This window comes from Emydura macquarii, unplaced genomic scaffold, assembly GCF_026122565.2.
Source record: "Emydura macquarii macquarii isolate MOO-44397 ecotype Brisbane River unplaced genomic scaffold, CSIRO-AGI_Emac_v2 contig_1790, whole genome shotgun sequence".
In the NCBI taxonomy this organism is placed as follows: Eukaryota; Metazoa; Chordata; order Testudines; family Chelidae; genus Emydura; species Emydura macquarii.
In genome coordinates this window covers 22,568,443-22,588,898 of record NW_027131927.1, presented here as the reverse complement: position 1 = coordinate 22,588,898, position 20,456 = coordinate 22,568,443, and the positions used below count along the sequence as shown (strand labels likewise).

The 20,456-nt window shown below is 40.2% G+C and overlaps 1 protein-coding gene across 10 annotated transcripts in view; it reads left to right on the top strand.

Moving 5' to 3' along the window:
• WDFY3 (WD repeat and FYVE domain containing 3) overlaps window positions 1-20,456 on the top strand; it is a 325,380-nt gene that overhangs the window by 58,449 nt on the left and 246,475 nt on the right. Inside the window, exon 1 of one of the 10 annotated variants that reach the window (XM_067557106.1) lies at window positions 17,714-17,748. The exons of the other annotated variants lie outside the window; for them this stretch is intronic. The gene's annotated coding sequence lies outside the window, so the exon portion shown is untranslated. Of the gene's footprint in view, window positions 1-17,713; window positions 17,749-20,456 lie in introns of those variants that run through there. 10 annotated transcript variants of the gene reach the window in all.

Genomic DNA, 20,456 nt, shown 5'->3' with positions numbered 1-20,456 from the left:
ACTCATTCTGGACTATCTCTTCCAACTCAAACAGGGTGGACTAGCCAACAGCTTGGTTAAAGTACATCCTGGCTGCTATCACTACTTTTCACCATCCTATTGAAGGATACTTGGTATTCACACACACTCCCTTTAAGTATTTCATAGAGGGCATTCAAAATCACAGATCTGAGCCCACACCCCTACCTGAGACCCAAACCTCCTAGTGTTACAATCTTTGATAAAACCCCTGTTTGAACCATTGGCAGCATGCTCACATTTACATCTAGCTATGAAAACTGCTTTTCTCATTGCCATCACCTTGGCCTGATGGGCGGTAGAAATCTTGGCCCTTTATGGCACATCTGCCATAAACTGGGTTTCATAAGTACTTGTCCACATTCTAAATTTCTACCCAAAGTTGTAACATCTTTTCATTTGAACCAACCTATATACCTCTCCACTTTTTTTCCCAAACCACATAGTAACCAACGAGACTCAGCTCTCCATGCACTGGATGTAAGGCGGGCATGATAATTTTACTTGGATAAAGCTAGATCATTTAGAAACTCACCACGTCTGTTCATATCCAAGAGGTCCAAGGGCGATGCTATTTTGAAACAACACCTCTTTAAGTGGATTTCACATTTCATACGCCTTTCATATGAACTCCATAATGAACAGGCTCTTACCCCAATAAGAACGCACTCCACACAAGCACTGTCAACCTCCATTGTATTTCTTAACAATGTTCCAATTATTCACATATGCAAGGCGGTCACATGGGCGTCCTCAGATACATTCACCGAACACTATGCCATTATACAGGATTCCTCTGTAGACACCAGCTTTAGATGTACAGTCCTATCCTGGGCTATACAAGCCGCTCACAAGCCCCAGTCTTCCAGCAAGGGGCACTACTTTGTAGTCACCTACAGTGGAGCACCCAAGGAGACATCACTCAAAGAAGAAGAGAAAGTTACTCCTCTTGTGCAGTAACTGAAGTTCTTTGAGATATGTGTCTCCATAGATGCTCTACTACCTGCCCTCCTCCCCTCTGCTTCAGAGTGTAGCATGTGGGCTCTACTGTAGAGAAGGAACTGAGGTAAGTCAGACTGCACAGCGCTATATATACTTTCCAGAGGCAGGGAAGGTGCGCATGTGCGGTTGGATAGGCACTGGTATTGAAGATATTCGATTCCAGATGCAAAGGCGCTGCCACACCTACAGTGGAGCACCTATGGGGGGACACATCTCAGAAAACCTCAGTTACTGCGTGAGGTGAATAACCTCTTCTTTTGAGGATCAGAAGAAAAAAGCCTTTATCACATGGATTCTATAATATGCTACAGTATGTGACACTTTTTTACCTCACAAACAGTGGGGAAAATGCCAATTTAGTCCAAGTTTGCAGCTCCTACAAGAGTACACCAGCCTAAAAGAACTACTTTTGTTACTGTCTCAGTCTTTTTTATGGTACATTAAAAAAATTTAAAAAGTATTTATACATTCTTACCATCTTTCCTGAATTGGAACAAAATGAACTGGACTCAGGTGTTCAGAACATGAATTGTTTATTTAAAAAAAAAATTAAAGAAACATTTCATGGTAGCAAATGCTTTGTTTAATGTTATGTTGTTACGTTCATTATGTCTTCCTCACGTCCTTCAGTAAATTGTAAGCCTGTTGGGCAAAAGTCTTTTGTTGTCTCAGCCCAAAAAGTCTCTTACATTTTTGAAAAACAAAATGCAACTTGTGTTTTAGTTATGTGAGGGTGAAATAAATACTTTTCTGCAGTGTTTAAAAAAAGGCTAAAATTATTCAAATGAACTTTGTATATGTTCCAGAGGGGTAGCTGTGTTAGTCTGTTTTTAGCAAAACAGCGAGAGTTCTGTGGCACCTTAAAGACTAACAAATTTATTTAGGCATAAGCTTTCGTGCATCTGACGAAGTGGGTTTCTGCCCACGAAAGTTTATGCCCAAAAACATTTGTTAGTCTTTAAGGTGCCACAGAACTCTCGCTGTTTGTATATATTGAATTTCATATACAGAAACTTTCCAGGTGGCTAGTTTCTCTTGAAAGTAGTCTTTTTGCTTATTTGCAAAAAGAAAACAGTAAATTACCAACACGCTGGTGGAGCTGGCCTCCATCTCTCATCTGGTACTGCAGGCACATCTCATTAAGCAGTTGTGTCTAATCTCCTTTCCTTAAGCAACTACTACAGCAACACTGCCTCTGTCCCAAAAGACCAGAGCATATTGCTGCTAGTGCTTTTCCTCTTGCATTTCCATTTTCACAGAATAGAACCTGCTCATCTTTCTAAGTGGCTGTTGTTTTAGTTTAAACAAAACAAAAATAAATCCTTCATTTACAGGCTTTGCCATGTGATTTCTTCTGTGCCTGCTTAGAGACACATTTGAGAGAAAGTGGCGGTGTTGTGTCCCCTTCCTCACTTGCTATGCAGCAGCCACATTTCCCCGACTCAGGAAACATTCCTCTCTGCACCATGTTTTGGATCTTAGTGCCCAGGAGGCAGAGTTATCTCCTCCATTCTCTCACAGAGGAATTGCTGACAGACTTCCCAGAGAGGCAAAGAGACAGTTACTCATGGAGGCCTTGTTGAGGCTTGGATTTGAAGTGTGACATTACCTAATGTACAAACATTTTAAAAGTCTAGCATAGGCAAGACACAGTGCCTTAATGTGCTAAAGTAGTTGAATTTAAGTTTAGTGGGGGGTTTAAGCTGCCACACATTAAGCTTCCATCTGTGCCGTGTACAACCCCAGAGCAGTCATCAGATGATTACACAAGCTTGCCAAACTCCCTAATGCCAAAGGGCAAGCAGTGAAAATTTGCCATGATTCAGAACTGTCATTCAAATGGGACTTCACTTTTGATATAACTAGATCCACATCTAGCTCTAGGAAAGGCTTAATAGCAACCAGAAGGTTATGCTTCCAGTGATGGTCAACAGAGCAGACAAACTTTTCAGTCTCTCCTTCTAAAGGGGATATCACATTTTTGGATCAGAGCTCCAGAAAATTCAGCAGGCTTTTGCAGAGGCAAAGAACCTCTTCTCTCCTTGTTATGGACTACTCAGGTGGTGGTTTTTCTTAATACCCCAGTCAGGAAAAACAGCCATGGTTCTTAAGGAAAGAAGGCTTTCAACAAGGATAGGTCATTTTGTATCTAAGAAAACAGTAACTAGGGATCTTGATGATACTCTTTTGAGCCATCGTGAAGACAGGCTGTCCGCTGGATTTAGGATGAGGAAAGTGGTGGCAGCTGCTGCTATGTATGGACCCTATGTTATGAGATTCCTGTAGAGCAGAAGATAAACAGTTGTACAAGATTAAATAGTGCTGCCTAGTGATCGTCTCATGTTCCGTTGTTGGAAACGTTTAATGAAGTTGTCAGTTTTAAAAAAAAAAAAAATTTGAAAACACAAACATTTTCTTGCTGGCAAGAAGCCTTTTTGGCAAGAAAACTTCAGGTATGTTTCAGAGCATGAACTGATGACATTGTCCACCTCATTAATTGAAATGAAGGGCATAGATATGCTGACTGCAGACATTGTCTGTCAACTGTAGTGCTCCATTACTACAGGCAAACCTGCTAATTTAAAGACATTAGATAATCTATTTATCTGCTTCACTGCTTTGGTGCTGCAAGCTGCACCATTGTTCTCCAAAGTAGATATCATCCTTTACAGATAGTTCCTTCTATCAAAAACCATGACAACCTATGTTAGAGAGTTATAATTGACTGCCTGTGTTTAAGACGAAGGAGTTTAACAAGAGTATTCATGACATAGAAGTGCACTAGAGCCACTAACTAATTCAGACTATTGTTGATGGTATAGTCATCTGCTCTACAACTGGTTAAATTTTAGGTTTAACTAAGATTAAAGCAGATCTTGCCAGATTCTTTTCTGTAAACAAACTTTCCCACACGCAATACAGTGCAATTATTCAAGAGCGCAAGAAGTTCAATGTTTCACTTAAATTTTAGAAAAATAACAAACTAAATTGTTTAGGAGCTCTTTCTGAAGGGAGACAATGGCAGCACAGAAACTTGTGTGCAGGTTATATGACCTAGGCAAAAATAGATTCTCTGAATATTTCATGCCACATCTTGTTTTTCAAATAGAAAAAATCTGGTCTGCTACTGACTGACACATCCATATAAAGCAGGTTCAACAACCAGGCAATCATCTGGAAATGAATGGAAACTTTTCCTATGCCTCCATTTGCAGCACCATTTAAAATGGACTAGAAGCAGTGAAGCTAGTCTACAGCTTGTTATGTTGACTCAGAATTATTTCTTGAAGGACTGTCTTGAGGTAATCAAGTGCATGTTGTTATAGCTGCTTTAAGTGCTGGAACTTCAAGTGTTCTATACTGCAGTTTATGGAAGAGCAAAGAATAACAGCAGATGTCCATGCTGTTGCCCACGTTTGACTTCATTGGAACTGAATTTTATTAAATTTTATATTTTGCATCTCATTATTAATATAGCATAGTTTTAGAAGTCATCTATGGAATACATATATGATACGCAGGAAAGTTAGTAAGAAGCTGCTCTTCATTTTCTTTTCCCATGTCACCTGGTATGGGTCAGGATTATAAAATTTAATACCCCTTTCCTATGACAGAGGTTGCTATCAACAGATTCCATTTTGTAACCACGAGTACACTTTCTAATTATTTTTAAATCAAATGCATTATGTTAACACTTTCTTTAAAAAAGAAAGCTTAGAATTCTGAAAGAGGAGTGTGGACCCTACACTGAAATTGAGTTGTCTTTTGTACAGTATATGACCCACAGTTATGCAGTTACTTTTGAATTATGTGGTTCCTTGAACTCTGGTTATGAAAATCAAGTTTGCATTATGACTGTACAGTTATTTTTCAACCATACAAAATGTAAATCTGTGTACTCTGGCTGAAGCCCATTATTATCCAGTCAGATTGCAGGTATTTGTATAATATATGCAAGGTTATTTTTAGGTAACTTAAAATGATTATGCAAATCTCTTTACCTTAGATACTATAAATCCTTCTGCTCCAATTTTCTACTGCCCTCAGAACTCTTCATCAATGTACTCGCCACAAATACAACTGCCTCAATTTCTGACCCCTTTCACACTGTTTTGTCCCATTGAATAACCCCCAGTATTAAATAATTTAATTTTAAAAAGGAATTACTCTTTGGGATAGGCTAGTAATTGGGCTAAATCTTCCTTAAGGGGAAATGAATAACAGGAAGGGAGATGAGCATTGAAGACTGTTGGAATATTTGGAATTGGAATATCAGGGGAATTGGATAGAATTAATGAAATGGCCAGTTTTGGTCTGGGCATATGGGTGGGGAATTGAGTGTGTGTTGTGAAGGGTTTATAGAGCTAAACAGCACAGAGGTGAGAGAATAAAAAGAATTTTGTGCTAAAAATAAGACTATCCTTTGTTAAATTGGTATCACAGAATATAGTAAACAAAAGTCTCTGGACCTTCTTTCCCATAGTTTCTCTGTCCCAGGATGCAGATACCTTACGTAGGAAGCATCTGCAAATCACAAAACTTTGTGCAAAGAAAACTGAAGAAGGGACTGTAGAGAGATGGGATTAAGAATAATCTTGTCTCCAATTTTGCTACTTAACTAACACCACTCTAGAATCCTACCGTAGGACATTTAAATATTTTACCATTCATTTTCAGATTTCACTGTACTAGTTTAGCAACCTTTCTTTTTAACTTGCTCATTTGTTTTATATCACATACAATATTTTAATGAGCAATAATTAACTTCAATAATAAAACAGCTTTTGCAAAAGCACATTCTCACAAGAATGCTTAATTGCAAAACCTGAGGGGGACATAATATAAGTCACAAGAATGAAACCAATTAATTAAACAGCAAATGAAGTATTTTCTTATTTGTGAGGAATCCATTCCCTCAGGTATTGTCTGGAGGACCTTTGCATCCAAAGGTGGCTCGACTCCCTGTTGAACGTTTTTGTTTTAAACAAACTGACATCCTTTTTCAAGTATTAATGCATTAACAAGCCTCATAATGTAGTCATTCCAGGGTGTATTTCTACATTTGCAGTGTAATTAACATTTTTGTTGTGCCATTGTTTTTTAAATATTGTACACTATTGCATAAGAAGCCGAATAGTTCAGGGTTATATTTTCAGGAAAAGGCTTTGCTTACATAGAAATTCATAATAGCGAACATTTTTTCTAGCAAAATCCTGTGTGTGTGGTGGGGGGAGGAGTGTGGGAGTGTGAGAGAGACAGTGTTGCCTCTGCAAATCCTCACTTTGGGTATGAATGTGCCCATCAGTTGGATTCAAGACCCACTGAAGTCAATGGAGGTTTGCCATTGACTTCGGTAGAGCCAGGTGCCTGCTGGGTTAAGACCAATTGAAAATCAGTGGCCATTGGGCTAGTTTGAACACCTTCTGTGGAATGGAAAGTTTGTCCAAGAATCCCCAGTCCTCCTAATTTCTTTTATATCCCTTTAATGGATACTAACAGGAGAAATAGGGTAGGAGAAATTGGCATTGTGGAGGCAATATACTTCAGTAACTATGGTTATTGAAAAGTAACCCTTTTAGGACATCGAAACTTTTTTTGAGTTCTTCTCTTGCAGTGCATACACAAGTTGATCTTAGTCAGCAGTTTAGTACATGAAATTGATATTTCAAATTTAAGATGAAATAAATCTTTTCCTTAGCTACATCAAAAACTCTCACCAAACCTATTTGGAACACCTGCATGGATTGATTCCTTCTTTTGTATACTTTTCATAGCAATTTGTTTATAAAAAAAATCCTTAACTTCTCCTATGAAAGGATTTCTGGTTTTTAGGGGGTGAGGGAAGGTTTTACGGCCTAGAAATAAAGTTTATCTTGTAAATCTCAACTACAGAGAATAGTTGTAATGTCTTTTTATACTATTATAGTTGCTTAGGTCTGGTCTACGCTGAAAATGTAGGTTGACGTAATGCGGCTTATGAGGATCATATAAAGTATGCGTCTCCACTGGCATGTCAGTTCCGGCAACCTAAATCGTGGTAAAATTCGACTTAATAAAACCACCTCCGCAAGTTGCTAGCACTGAAGTCGAATTCTGTGGGTCAAATGAGGGCCAATGTAGGCAGAGCACAACAGAAATCGATGTCATTGGCCTCTGGGAGGTATCCCATAATGCTTTGTTGTGACCGTTCTGCACATTTGCAGTCTGCTCCACTGTGGCCACGTAAACAGGAAATAGCTCCTCCCCGCAAGCCCTGGGAAATTTTGAATTCCTATTTCCTGTTTGGTCAGTGTGGAGAGTTTGCCAGCATAAATGATCATGGCAACTGCACACCCCAAATGCACTCCAACCTGGAGTCGACCTGAGATCTTGAATCTCATCGATCTGTGGGGTCAAGTGTCTGTTCTGGCTCAGCTCCAAGCAAGCAAAATAAACATGGATATCTATGAGAAGATATCTTGTGGCATGTTGGAGAAGGGGCACAACAGGGACGTGCAGCAGTGTCGCATTAAGATCAAAGAGTTGAGGCAGGCTTATCAGAAAATAGGGAAGCTAACAGTTCTGTTCCTCACACAAAACATGCCGCTTCTATGAGGAGCTGCATGCGATTCTCGGCGGAGACCCCACCATTATGCACCATGCAGAGCTGATACCTTGGGGGAATCCGAGGCCAGAATGAATGAGGATAAGTCTGTATGAGGAGGAGGAGGAGGAGAACATGGGACAGGCAAGTGGGGTATCCCTTCTCCCTGAAAGCCAGGAGCTGTTTGCAACACAGGAGCAGCCCACCCAGACACAACAAACTGTGATTGACTGGGATGCTGGGGAAGGCACATCTGGTGAGTATGTACTGCAAATTGCATGTCTTTAGTTATATCCCCAGTCCAGAATCTTGTACCAGTGGGAAAAAGTGGTGTGTGTGGCGGTGGGGCTGTACTTCCTCGTACTCTGTGCTTAAGCTTTGGGTTCACCCTGGAAAAGATTGATTATGTGCACAGGGATGCTTTGAGAATCCTCCATGCATATCTCCAGGAAGCTTTCATGGAGGTGCTCTGCAATCCTTTGCAGAAGGTTTCTTGGGAGGGCAGCCTTATTTCTTCCACCCCGATAGGACACTTTCCCCCGCCACTCTGTTATTAATTGTGCAGGCATCATTGCAGAACACAGCATAGCAGCATAAGGGCCAGGTCTGTAGCCAGATGCTTGCAGCAAATCCTCCCTTTCTGCCTATTTGACCCTCAGCAGTCTGATATCACTCATGGTTACCTAGGGAAGATGGCGCACATTTACAGTAGCTGACCAAGAAAGTTTTTTAAAGTGTGTGTTGTTGCACAGCTGGGGATGGTTTCTTGGTTCAGCGCACTACAAGTTCCCAAGCAGGACGTTGTTGCTTATGGGCCTTGGGTATCTGCAAATGGGTTCCCATTTTTTTCCTCCATAGACGGTTCACCTGTACCCACCCTTCACCTTTTCTACCGCCTGTTGAAAGCCTGATCAGTTGGGAGCCCGACAGTTATACTGCTCTAGGGAGTATGGACTTGTGCAGCATGGGCACTGGTGATTTCCCTAACATAGATGCACTAGCCCCTTACTTAACATGGCTGGAAAGGCATTCCGACCCCTGCAATAGGCAGACAATGGTATGAGGTTGTAGCCTTCCCTTGGGAATGTTCAGGGGAGTTATTTTTACATTGTAACATTGCTTTTCATCCATGGAATGAGTTAACAATGGGTACCTTGTGCTTTGCTTCCCTCAAAATGGACAGCGTGGCCTTCAACACACCACCGTCTCATACTCCTGCAGAACACCTATTGCAGATAAGAAGGCGAAAAAAAAAACCCTGGCATGACATGTTTAATGAATGCATCTGCGGTTGCTGACACATAGCTAAGAGTGTGGAGGATTTCATTACCTGACAAACTGGACATGGACGTGGACAACAGGAAGGCAGCACACGAGTATGAGTGTTCAACACAAGAAGAGATGCTGTGTATAATATGTGATCAGTCAGATGTGTTGAGGCGTCTGATTGAGCTCAAGGAAGCTCAGCGGCAAAACAGACCTCCTCTGCAGCCCCTGCAAAACTCTGAGCTAATGCATTCTTTCCTAGTCCCCACCCCAAAGCGGTCTAGGAGGAGGTTGAGCAGGGTGCAGTACATGCTGCACTCCTCGCCAATTGAGGGGAGCAGAAAGAGGCGATGGCCTCTTTAAGGAGTGGGAATGTGTGGGTCTTTCATCTGTGCACAGCCAAAATGGGCTCGCTCTCTGGCCCCAAACAATGCATGCAGAACATTCAATTATCTTCATTTCCCCCCTCTGTGAAGGATCACTAATAAAAAAAAAAATACTGTTTTACAATTCAATAGTGTTTTGTTTATTGATAACAAAGGAATAAAGGGGGCGGGAATGGAATGGTGGGTGAGGAGGAATGGGGGGAACTGGATCGGTAGGGAATGGATAGGGGATGCGAAGTGAAAGCACAGCACAGATAAGCAAAGCACATTACTGTTGTGTCTCATTGCAAAAGCATTTTTGCAATGCTTCCCTGAGGCACAGCACTCTGCGATTGGCTCTGTGTGGCAGTGGCATCTGGCTGCTCAGAATTTGCGGCCAGCCTATCTGCCTCCACAACCCAAGCCAATGGGAACTTCTCCCCCTTTGTCTCACAGACATTATGGAGCACACAGGAGGCAGAGATAACTATTGGGATGTGTTTTTCACTGAGGTCTAACCTAGTGAGCAGACTGCGCCAGCTCACCTTTAAACGTCCAAATGCATGTTCCACCACCATTCTGCACTTGCTGAGCCTATTATTAAAACGCTCCTTGTCACTGTGCAGGTGCCCGGTGTAGGGCTTCATTAGCCAGGAGAGCAAGGGGTAGGCAGGATCCCTCAGGATCACAGTTGGCATTTCAGCATCACCAATATTTATTTTTTGGTCAGGGAAGAAAGTGCCTGCCTGCATCTTCTTGAACAGACCTGAATTCCTAAAGATGCACGCGTCATGCACCTTTCCAGACCACCCAACATTGATGTTGGTAAAGTGTCTCCTGTGATCCGCAAGGGCCTGCAACACCATTGAGAAGTATTCCTTTCAATTTATGTGCTCTATGGCAAGGTGGTCCGGTGCTAAGATAGGGATGTGCATTCCATCTATGGCCCCCCACAGTTTGGGCACCCCATTGCGGAAAAGCCTTCCACTACGTCCTCCACGTTTCCCAAAGTCACTACCCTTCTTTAGCAGAAGTCTATTAATGGCCTTGCACACTTGTATCACAGCAGCTCCCACAATGGATTTACCGACTCCGAATTGATTTCCAACTGACCAGTAGCAGTTTGGCATTGCTAGCTTCCACAGAGTGATGGCCGCTTTCCTCTCCACTGTCAGAGCTGGTCTCAAGTGAGTAGTCATGCGTTTCAGTGCTGGGGAGAACTCTCCACAAAGTTCAAAGAAAGTGGCCTTTTGCATTCAAATGGTCTGCAGCCACTGCTCATCATCCTACACCTTCATAACGATGTGATGACACTAGTCACTATTTGTTTCCCGGGACCAGAAGCAGCTCTTCACTGACTGCAGATGGTGTGTGTCAGCCTGCAGCAAATTGGAATTGTTTTGTTCTATGGCTTTTAGCAAGGCGGCCTCTGTAACATCACAATTTTCAGCACTGTGGTTCCTGTCTCGCCTCTAAAAATGCTGCAGAATAAGTCATGAGGTATTTGTGATGCTCACAATAATAGTGGAGAGCTGAGAGAGCTCCATTCCTCTCAGGCAATGGCATGCGTGCATCAGAGAATGAAGGGTTTGGAAAAAATGGCATGAAAAGGTGATCATCTGTTTGTTTGAACTGGGACAAGAAGGGAGTGGTGGAGGGAGTATGTTGCATCATGGGAGGATGACAAGCTTCCCAAAAGCCTCTGTGGCTACTTACACTGAGGGATAGCTACCCAACGTGCACTGCTTTGATTGTCGACCCAAGAGCGGCTAATGGGGACACAATTCCCCGACGCAATGAGCATGGTGTGATTACGCTCCTCTGACTTCTAAATTTCGGTGGCAAAAAGTTGATTTAAAATAGATCGATTTCATTCTGCAGTGTAGACGTATCCCTACTGTTTTTTCCTCCTCCTACTCTTGCTTTGATTTAAAGAATAAACAAAAAAACCCTCAACTGTTAATCAGTAGAAAAAGGAACCCCTTGCCTGCTGCACAGATGGTTCTTCCTTCTTTCTTGTCATGTGGTTGACAAATCCTGTGCTTGTGATGGATAGATCAGCTGTCTCTCTCTAATCAAACCAGCCTGCACGCTGGTACAACAGGCTCCTGGGGATCACAGTGCAAAGCTCTGAATTTTGCCTGACTTGCCAGAAGGGTGTTTACTTAATGAGGGTATAGCAGTGACTTGTAGGCACAGAACATCTATGTAATGCTTTTACAGAGGAAATAATAGTCTACTGTTATTAATGTCTTTATAAAGAGAGGATTTGAAACTTAAGATGCTTGCAGTGAATTTGAAAAATACTAGATAGGATAAGATGTAAATAAATGCAGATCATTCTTTTTTTCTTTGCATGATATTTTCCTGGAACTTGACATTTAATACATGAATGGCTTTTCATAAACATATATTGTTTTGTGGTGGTTAGGTAAATCTTTTGGAGCTGTCTCTGCTGTTATGGAGAAATCATAATAATGAGCAGAAAAACAACAAACTGAGATGAAATATATTACCACTTAGCTTTTTATGCATATTTATAGAAACATGGGGAAAGATTATAAGTAAACTAGATTTTTGCACTGATGCTCAAAATCCAAGGGAATTTTATATTTTTTAGTTTCTCGTATGGATTAGCACTAAACTACAGCAAAAACAATTCAGTTTCCTACGTATTATTACTCTGGTACTAAAATGCGCCTCAATGCATAATATTAAGAAATTATTCTTTTAAAGAAAAGCACTGCTGAAAAGCGACCACTTATGTACACACACACATTGGCTATTAATTTTTTCCGGTGCCTGCTTCGTGATGCTACAGATTTCAGTTTTGTTTGAATAAGATATCTCCATCACAAATTTCTCCTGTTTGATCCTGCAATGAACTCTGTAAACTTTTGTTTGATGTCACAGCCCTTTGCTATGGAACATAATTTCTATTTTGACTACTTTGAGGAGAAAATGGGCATTAGACAACTACTCCTAATTTTAAAAATTAGTAGCTGTGGTAAATATAGCCCATGTGCCAAATTAAATTAAATTATTAAAAATAAAAAGTGAGATAAATAGTTTTCTTATTAAGCATATGAAGGCAATGATGTTTTCAATATGAAAATCACCAATTTTAATTTATTTTGAATATTTTGCACTCAGAAGGAATCATTGATGAGTAAGGGATGGAATGTCAAGTTGCTGTAATTGGTCACATACTCTGCATTAAATAATACTTTTACTACAGGCAATCAATATCAATATAAAAGTTGTACAGGTTTACATCTACCTTTCAGACTTTATAAAAAATACTTTATAAAAAATGTAATTTTTTTTTCTGAAACTGACTGTCTTAAGGACTGACATCTAGTAGTTAAGGTTCAGGACTCTGAATCCGAAGACCTTTTGATCTAGTGTCAGTTTTGGCCCAAACATTCCGTATAACCTACAAAACAAAATCTCTCTGTATGGTAGTTCATCCATTTGATATTGGGGATCATAGCACCTACCTCACAAGAATATGTCTCAGGCTAAAATTCATTGTCTGTAAAACACTTGGAAATTGTCAGAAGGCTAAGTACTACAAATTTATTTTTATTTTTTTCTTAGAACAGCAGATGGGTCGGAGGAATATAAGATTTTCAGCAGTGCTGTGTGAATGTTCTTTAACCCTAATCTAGGTGGGGCATGGTTGAGACAGGACAGAGATGTTCAGTCTTCGGTGTCTCAGAGATTGCCAATAAGAATATCAGTTAATACTTTTAGTAGTGGTAGCTTTTATAATGTGGACACTGCCTGTTATGAACAGGACTGAAACTACCAGTTAATTTCACTAGGCTAATTTCTCATGCTGTTGAAGTGTTGACACCTGTCTCCGATTGGCCAATGGTGCTAGCTTCCCTCGCCCAAGCCCCTTTATGCATTCTTCTATGCTGCCCCTCAGGCTTGGAAAGAGCTCCCTGTAAACTATCTCTTTCAGCTCCTTCAAATGGCTCCTTAGAACTCTCCTTTTCTGTGATGCTTGCAAAAAAACTTTTTGGGCAGCTGGGCTGCCAAAACCACTGCTTCTCATGCTGACCAGTATTGTCTCACTGTCATGTGCACCCCCATCAGTTTTTCTGTATCCACCTGTTTGTCTCTGGTCTTTTATACTTAGATTGTATGCTGTTTGGAGCAGGGACTGTCTTTTAGCTCTGTGTGTACAGTGACTAGCACAGTATGATCCTTGTCTGTTCCTGAGGCTCTTAGATACAAAAGTAATAATAATAAATAGGCCACGAGACAGCTTTCTGGCTACAGCTTCTGGTCGCTAATAATCCTGGGCTGGATTTGTTAGTAATCCTTTTGCTCTGTAGAGGGAAAAGGTTCTTGTTGCATGACTCAATACCCATTACTTTTTTTCTCTTTCCTAAGGCTGATAAGAAGTTGGTTGAGTGTATGCTGGTGAGCTGTTCTACCAGACCAGGAAGGGAAGCATAATATACACCCACATCCTTTAGTGGTTTTGGCCTCAGGGCACAATTTATTATTTGAAAACAAAGTACATAAATAACACAATATAAAGCTCAGCCCAGGAATGCTGGCTACAGTCCCCAGAGGCTTTCTTCTTTTGCTTCCACCACGAGGGCAGCAAGTACCACATTTTCTGTCCCTAACTTCCTTTTCCTTATATCACCTGCCTAGCCATGTGATAGGCAGGGATCCCTTAAACTTTTCCAGGATGCTTGACATGCTGGGTTTGAAGTAGATATAAATATATCTTTGGGCAATCCTTTATTGTGTGGTGGTGGTGGCTTGCAATAGTTGTATTTTAGAAACTTGAAGCAAGAAGGAATAAATCCCATGATTCCCTAGAAGTTTAGTGGGCTCCACTTGTCTAGAAAAGATGTTTAAAGATATTATATTAAATACCATGGCATATGTTAATAACATTCTTCATGCTACTTAGAGGTGCCTCAAAATGCCCTGCGGTCTTTGAGGTGTGATGATATAATATTAGGCAATTTTTTTCTTTTTGTTGTAACCATTGATGGAATGTTGGGGTAGCTAAACAAGCTGATGACTGAAAACTATTGGTATTTTATAATGTTATTTTAGCTAATTTTCCACCTTTAAATTATTCTGCATTGTTATCTTACTAAATTTAAGGGGAATCTGAATTTGCAACATTTTAAAAAGGGCTTAGTCTCTGAGCAAACCACCATGGTTCACCACCTTGGCTTAGTGGTCTTGTTGTGGCTTGGCACCATCTAAAAATTCCTTTATGACCAGGGATTTAATTTAATTTTTATCTGGGATTTTCCCATCCCCTGGTGTTTTCTGTTATGAAAAGCTATTGAATTGTAGCAGTGAGTGGAAATTTATACAGCAGCCAGTCGTGGCAGTAGAATTTTTATCTTTGTTCTTTTCATTGCAGGTGGTATGACTTTCCACTGGTGTTTCTGCCATTGGTCAAAATTTATGTAGGAACAATTTGAAACTGAGAAGTGTGCACTCCTTTTGGGGGAATTTAAACTGATGTTGCTATCCTAGGAAAAAAATGGATGTGTAGGAGTAAATGGTTTTGAAAAGAAGTGTGTGTGTCTGTGCGTCTTGAGTACCATTGATTTAGAGTCAGTGCAATGCAGTTCAGGTTGGCAAAATAAACTGTAACCAGAGTAGCATTCTGTTACTCCTTTTAGTGCAAATTAGCTGATTCAAGCCTGCTTTCTATGAATGGGAAAACACATGCCCAATTTTTTACTAAGTTAGAAGGAAATATTTTTATCCTACTCTTGTAACTGTGGAAGCTTCAACTGACTGTGTAAGAAATGTTTTGAGGCCTGAGTAAGCTGAATCCTTATTGAGATCTAAAAGAACACATGCAGTATTAAGTCTTGTGACCCGTTCATTTTTAGATATGAACAAAAATGAGTCAGTATTTTCAGGCCTTTATCCTGAAAATAATTCGGATTTCTTTGTTTAAAAAAAAAAAAAGCTGGAATACATTGTTAATTTAACAGGTTTAATTTTTGTTTTCACATGCTTTTTAAAATATAACATTAACTTTAACATACTAGTATATAAGCAATAATGACATCAGTTTATGCTTCCATTTTAAGTGACTTTGGTTAGAGCACATACTTAAAACCAGATATTTCCTTCAGTCGCTCTGCTTTGCTATAATGTGTATGAATGTTTGTTAGACTTTAGTACTTTTTGGTAATTTGGAGGCGTTGTTGTTGTACAGTGTCTTGCCACCCTATTTTTGCAAATGCTGACCATTTATCCCACTAGTAGTCAATAAATATATGTTGCAGACTAATACTCATTTGGTAAACTTACTTTAACAAATGTAACATGGTTTGACGTGCTAATTATAGTTCTAAACTGGATGCATTGGAAATAAAACATTTTGCTCTTTAAATCAATACTTTTAACCTTTTCAGGTTTAATTGTTTTATAATGAAAGAAAAGATGATTTCAGGAAAAACTTTCAGAACAAAAACAGTCTCTCTTTATCTTCATTATTTGTCTCTACACTTTGGGCCTCTTGCCTGTGGGGGAGTGTCTGCCCAATATGATGAACTCCATTCAGTAACACTCAGTTCCTGTTTAAAATAAAAGCCACTCTCCTGGAGGGCAGGAGAAGTTCTATGTGGTCAGGGTGAAATCTGAGCTTCATTGAAACCAAGACCAAGATTTCACCCCAGGGCTTTATCTTAAAATATTAAAGAGAAAAGCTGCCATATTGGTGTGATTACACCAGACTTGACAATTCATCACACAATGATTAATATTTCCATTAATCTGAATGAAGATGTTGAATGTATTACCACAAACACACTTTTTTGGGGTCATTTGTACAGAAAGCCTATACTTTGAACTAAATAGGGGCAATACAAATATTGCATGCATTGTTCCAAAATGCATAACAATTCACCTCTATGGTATTTGAACTGCATATGGTTCTTACTCAATTATTAAAATGCAAAATTTAAAATTAAATTTGTAGTTATCAAGCTATAGATATCATCCAAAATTCTATTAAATGAGAGATTTTGCTCCATCTCTGAGAATTCAGTGTTCTTGAGCCTTTCCCAGAAAAATTTGTTTGACAAATTGTGTACCAACTTTCAGTCAGAATTAGTTTTTTTGCTAATTGACAGACTCACTAGAAAGAACAGCTTGAGTCATAGAGACTGAAGTGTCTCAGCCAACTACCATGAGTGAGGTATATTGGCATGACATGTTTGGGAATCTTGACCTGGTGCAGCCCTGCAGGTTAACAGGAGACTAAATTTACAGTGCTGTGAAGCGGATGCCTTTCAGCACCACTAAATTCACACACAAGTTTTTTTTTTTAGGTGAAGATTATTATGTGCAAATTAGTTTATTAAATAATGGAATGGCCTAAAACTTGCTAGTTATGCAGATTTGAGGTAGGTTTATTGTTGAACCATGTTATTGTCTTTAAACTGTACGCAGATGGTCAGTATATGGCCTTATTTACAAACCATAAATGAAGTTTCCCACATCTTTTTCATTCTTTCTGTCATAATTTGATATGATTCTCTTCTGGACCTTATTTATTACAAAAGATGTTTGGCCTTAATAGTGAGGAAATGGTTTATGAAAGCTTCTCTTCTCTGCCCAGTCTTCTGTCAATTGGCCATCAGATCAATGGTCCATCTAGCCACTGTCTTCTGACAGTGGTGGGTGCCAGATGTTTAAGAGGGAATGACCAGAACAGGGCAATTATTAATCAATCTATCGCCTGTCATCCACTCCAAGCTTCTGACAGTCCAAGGTTTAGGGGCACCCAGAGCCTGGGGTTGTATCCCTAACCATCTTGGTTAATAGCCATTGATGGACCTTTCCTCCATGAATTTAGATTAAAATTCTTTTTTGAATTTTGTAATAGTTTTGGCCTTCACAGCATTCCCGGGCGTTCTCCACACCATTCATGATTTTATAGATTTCTGAAGCCCCGAGGCCTGACAGGCGTATCCCGACTCTCAGACTTCTGAAGATTGTTGTACGCATATCAGAGGATCAGTAAGTTTGGCCACCCCAGTATATATAGTTGAGATTGTTTTCCAATATGCATTACTTTGCATTTATCAACATTGAGTTCCATCTCCATTTTTTTGCCCAAACACCCAGTTTTGTGAGACCCCTTTGTAACTCTTGGCAGTCAGCTTTGGACTTAACTATCTTGAGTGATTTTGTATCATCTGCAAACTTCACCACTTGACTGTTTACCCCTTTTTCCAGATCAATTATGAATATGTTGAAAAGCACTGATCCAAGTACAGTTTCTTGGGGGACCCTGCTGTTCATCTCTCTCCATTCTGAAAACTGACCATTTATTTGTTTCCTGTCTTTTAACCAGTTACTGATTCATGAGAGGACCTTCCCTCTTTTCCTATGACGTGAACCTTTGATCAAAGGCTTTTTGAAAGTCCAAGTACATGATATCCACTGAATCACTCTTGTCCACATTTGTTGACACCCTTCAAAGAATTAAAAGAATTCTAATAGGTGAGGCATGCTTTCTCTTTACAGAAGTTGTGCTGATTCTTCCCCAGAAATCGTGTTCATCTGTGTGTCTGATAATTCTGTTATTTACTATAGTTTCAGCCAATTTCCCTGGTACTGAAATTAAGTTTACTGGCCTGTAGTTGCTAGGATTACCTCCTACCTTTTTTTAAAAATTAGCGTTACATTAGTTATCCTCCAGTCATCTGGTACAGAGGCTGATTTAAGCTTTAGGTTACATACCACAGTTAGTAATTTTGCAACTTGCTATTTGAGTCTCTTCAGAACCCTTGGGTGAATATCATATGGTCCTGATGACTTATTACTGTTTCATTTATCAATTTGTTCAAAAACCACCTCCTGAAGGCACAGTTCTTCAGATTTGTTTCCTAAAAAGAATGACTTAGGTGTGGGAATTTCCCTTGTATTGTATGCAGTGAAGACTGATGCAAAGAATTCATTTAGCTTCTCCACAATGGTTTTGTCTTCTTTTTAGTGATCATTTAGCACCTCAATCATCCAGTGGTCGCACTGAATTTTTGGCCGGCTTCCTGCTTCTTCTGTACTTATAGCTTTTTTTGCTGTTAGTTTTTGTGTCGTTTGCTAGTTGCTGTCAAAATCTTTTTTGGCCTGGCAAATTAAGTATTTACTCTTGATTTGCCAGAGTTTGTTTCTTTCTGTTTTTGCTCAGTAGAATTTGATTTCCAATTTTTGGAGAATCACTTTTTGCCTCTAACCACCTCTTTTAGTCCTTTGTTCAGCGATGGTGGCATTTTTTTTTTTTGGTCCTTACTGTTTTTTTTATTTGGGGTATACATTTAACTTGAGCCTCTATTTTGGTGTTTTAAAACAGTTTCCATCCAGCTTGACAGTTCCTTTTAATTTCCATTTAACTAGCTTCCTTGTTTTTATGTAGTCATTTTTAAAACAAATTTAAAATCATATTGTGAGAGGACAGCCCCACATGCCGTCCTATGGCAGGACATAACATGACAGGCATGCCTGCCTCAGTTTTCCCTCTCAGGTAACTCCATAATTGCTTATCTTCTAAAGAAGATAAAGAAGATAATTCTTATCATTCTCTAAAGAAGGTTTATTATCAGGACATAGTTCACATAGTCCATAATAAAAATCCTAAACAAATAGGTCATTTCTCACCACAGTGCAAACAGTCATGAAGATGTCCTGATGTCTTGCCCACGCGACAGTTCACATATTGCAACCTAGAGCCTTCAACCACGTCCCGGTCCTCAAGTGCAGCTCCAGTGTCCCTTACCATGTCCTGTCTCTCCAGTGCTGTCTTTTCCTATCCTTGTTCCAGGACAGCCACCTCAGCCCTTCCAGCTGGAGTCTAAACCTCTTCCCATTGGGTATCCCTACAACAGTCTCTCTCTGCTGGGAGCATTCTTCCCAGGAGAGCATCTCTCACTCCTGTTCCTCTGACAGTTTCTCTGGATCTAGCTTTCCAGCCCTGGAAATGTCAGCGGTTAAGCTCCTCCGCTGCTCCCCTGCTTTCATCCCTGTCTGGCCCTTAGTTTTTGCCCATTAGCTCTAAACCAGAGAGCAATTCCCTCTGCTGCTCCTCCTGCATTCATCTATTCTGGCTTGGGGACACCAGCCAGCAAACCCCTTTTGCTGCTCTTCTGCCCTCAGCCTTCTCCCAGGAGAACCACCTTCTGCTTCCTTCTAGGACCTCCTCCAGGCACATTGTCTTTGGCAACTCTCACCTGCCCCTTTGAACACTTTCCAGCTTACAAATACTTTACAACCCAAAGAGGAAAACAATAAGACAACTTTACCGTCAAAGAGATATTCCATTAAAATAGCTTCCATTTTCACCAAACCTCTGAATGTTCACCAACAGGAGGAAGACCCAGTACAGAGAAGAAATGTTTTTGTCTATGTACTGCTGAATCAGCACATTGTTCTTCTCCCTACAAGTTTGCTCCAGCAGTTATCCATTAAGAGCAGGCCCCCCAGTGAAGCCATGTTGGTGGAGCATGCAAAGGAGAACTGAACACTTACTTCCTTCTCAAGTCTACCTAGCCACAGGGGTTCTCAAACGGGGGGTCATTATGGGAAGGTCGTGAGCTGTCAACCCGCATGCATGCCTGGGCTGTGGCTGTCAGCTCTGCGCATGGCTGACAGCCAGAGAACAGCAGCTGTTGTCCAGGTGCTCTGAAAGCATTGCCACCCTCAGCAGCAGTGCAGAAGTAAGGGTGGCCTGACATGGGGAGTGGGTGTGGCATGGCGTGGGGGGGTTGTCACTTTTTTGGAGGGGGTCTTCACAGCCTGAAATATTTTCAAAGGGGGGGGGAGGAGGTCCCAGCAAAAAAAAGTTTGAGAACCCCTGACCTAGCATTAAAGTCCTTTGTTTTGCAAGACTCTACTAGCTAAGTAGATAGTGTCTACAGTAGATATAGAAAGGGAAAGTACATTGCTGTCAAGCTTCAGGGGAAAATTAGTATTGATTGTCACTTAATTGGAGCCCTAGTTGTCATTATTTTTTTTTTTCAGTCAAAACTGGGTTCTTAAAGGAAGAGTCTTCTTAAATTTCATGATTAACTAAACTTGTTATAAATATAGGAATACTTATATTAAAAAAAAAAAAAAAAAAAAAAGTTAATTCTATCCCTACCTGCCACTTCCCCTTTCTTCTGAGGAACAACTAAAAGATATCTAAATGTTAAGTCATAAACTGCTTGGTCTTT